Source organism: Cicer arietinum, chromosome 5 (assembly GCF_000331145.2).
Source record: "Cicer arietinum cultivar CDC Frontier isolate Library 1 chromosome 5, Cicar.CDCFrontier_v2.0, whole genome shotgun sequence".
NCBI lineage: Eukaryota > Viridiplantae > Streptophyta > Magnoliopsida > Fabales > Fabaceae > Cicer > Cicer arietinum.
Genome location: NC_021164.2, coordinates 7,942,032 through 7,944,975, shown reverse-complemented (window position 1 = coordinate 7,944,975; position 2,944 = coordinate 7,942,032).

Here is a 2,944-nt window from a genome sequence, read left to right as displayed (position 1 = left end):
AACACAATTATAAATTTTGGAGAAGAATGCTATAAAGGTCTCCCGATCCTCGTTTTCATCTGGACTTTTTGGACGATTTTTGTACCACCCTTCTAAAATGAACCAAAATCTGTATTTTCTAACAAAACGATGGTTAGTGTTTGAAATCTGACACGGAACCCATAACACAATTATAAATTTTGGAGAAGAATGCTATAAGGGTCTCCTGGTCCTCGATTTCATCTGGAATTTTTCGGCAATTTTCGTACCACCCAACTAAAACGGACCGAAATTTGTATCTTCAAACAAAACCATGGTTAGTGTTTGAAATCTGGCGCAGAACGTGAAACAATATTATAAATTTTGGAGAAGAATGGTATAAGGGTCTCCAGGTCCTCGATTTCGTACCACCCGACTAAAATGGACCAACATGATATAAGGGACACTCGGTCTTCGATTTCATCTGGATTTTTCGGGCGATTTTCGTACCCCTCGACAAAAAAGGACCAAAATCAGTATTTTCATACCAGACGATGGCTAGAGTTTGAGATATGCTGCAGAACCCGAAACATTGTTATAAATTTTGGAGGAGAATGCTATAAGGGTCTCCCGGTACTCGATTTCATGTAGAATTTTTGGGCAATTTACGTACCACCCAATAAAAATGGCCAAATTCCGTAGTTTCGGACCAAACGATGGTTAGTGTTTGAAATATAAGATGCAGAACCCAAAACACATTTATAAATATAGGAGAAGAATGCTATAAGGGTCTCCTGGTCCTCGATTTCATCTAGACTTTTCAGGCGATTTTTGTATCACCCAACAAAAATCGATCGATGGCCAGTGTTTGAATTCTAATTCGGAACCCGAAACATAATTATAAATTTTGGAGAAGAATGCTATAAGGGTTTCCTGGTCCTCGATTTCATCTGGTCTTTTCGAGGGATTTTTGTACCACCCGACAAAAATAGACCGAAAATCGTATTTTCGGACTAGACGATGACTAATGTTTGAAATCTGGCGTGGAACCCGTAACATTTATAAATTTTGGAGAAGAATGCTATAATGGGGTCCTGGTCCTCGATTTCATATGGATTTTTCGGGCGATTGTCGTACCTCTCGACTAAAATGGACCGAAATCTGTATTTTCGAACAAAACGATGGCTAGTGTTTGAAATCTGACGCGGAAACCAAAACACAGTTATAAATTTAGAAGAAGAATTTTATAAGAGCCATTTGGTCCCCGATTTCAAATGGACTTCTCAGGCGATTTTTGTACCCATCGATGATAATGGACCAAATTCTGTATTTTCAGACAAGACGATGGCCAATGTTTGAAATCAGACGCGGAACCCAAAACACAATTATAAATTCTGGTCCTTGATTTCATATGGACTTTTTGGGCGATTTTTGAACCCCTCGACAAAAATGGATCAAAATCAGTATTTTCAAACCAGACGATGGCTAGTGGTTAAAATCTGGCGCGGAACCAGAAACACAGTTATAAATTTAGGTGAAGAATTCTATAAGGGTCTCCTGATCCTCGATTTCATCTGGACTTTTCGGGCGATTTTAGTACCACCCACCAAAAATGGACCAAAGTCCGTAGTATCAGACAAAACGATGGTTAGTGTTTGAAACCTGACGCAGAACCCGAAACAGAGTTATAAATTTAGGCCAAGCATGCTATAAGGGTCTTTTAGTCCTCGATTTCATCTAGACTTTTCGGGCGATTTTTGTATGACCCGACAAAAATGGATCGAAATCCGTATTTTCTTACAGACGATGGCTAGTGTTTGAAATCTGGCGCGGAACCTAAAACACAGTTATAAATCCCCCGGTCCTCGATTTCATTTTGACTTTTCGGGCGACTTTCGTACCCATCAACGATAATGGACCAACATCTGTATTTTCGGACTAGACGATGGCTAGTGTTTGAAATCTGGCGTGAAACCCAGAACAAAGTAATAAATTTTGGGGAAGAATGCTATAGTGGTCTCCCGGTCCTCAATTTCATTTGGACTTTTCAGGCGACTTCGTACCCCTCGACAAAAATGGACCAACATCTGTATTTTCAGGCGATTTTCATACCACCCGATGTAACACCCCAAATTTTATAATAAACTACTTTATTAATTAAATAGAATTTTAAATAATTAATTTGATGACTAATATTATTTTAGAATATATGTTGATAAATTTCGTGGCTAATTTTCGTTATATGAATGCTTTCTATGATGTGTTAGTTTGATACATATTATATTACATGAGCGATATAAATAATACATATTATATTTTGTTATTTGATATATTTAAAAAAAAATAGTATTTTACTGTAATATATATTTTAAAGAAAAAGATTTTATGCGATTTTACGTGTACATACATGTACCCAATTAGTGTAATATTTTTATGTGCGCTTGACTTATCTTAAGTATGAAGATAGTTATATTTCAATTATTTATAACTATTTTCTATTTTTAATTATTTTTTTATAAATAATTATCTTGATATAGAATTGATATTATCTTTGATTTCGTTTATTTTTAAATACTCGTTATGGTATTGTGATTTTATATATATTTATTATGATTCAGTAATTAATAAAAAATATTGATGTTATATTTATTTATTTTATAATTTTGACCATTTTCTAATATGATGGTATTATTATAATGTGAGTATTTTGAGAAATAAGTATAATTGTAGAGATTATTTTGAATGTGAGAGTTTTGATTATTAGTAATATATTTTTTTTATATTGATTATTTTAATTACTCTAATTTATAAAATATTAGTAATGTTTGGAAAACTAAATGGTGTTTGGAGGAATATTAAAAAGGAGATTAAATAATATTAGTTTTATTTTAACAAAATAAAAATAATAATAGTAAAATATAAATAAAGAGACCAATGAGTTTGACTCTATGAACCCTAATTGTTAATAAAATAAAACAAACAAAAG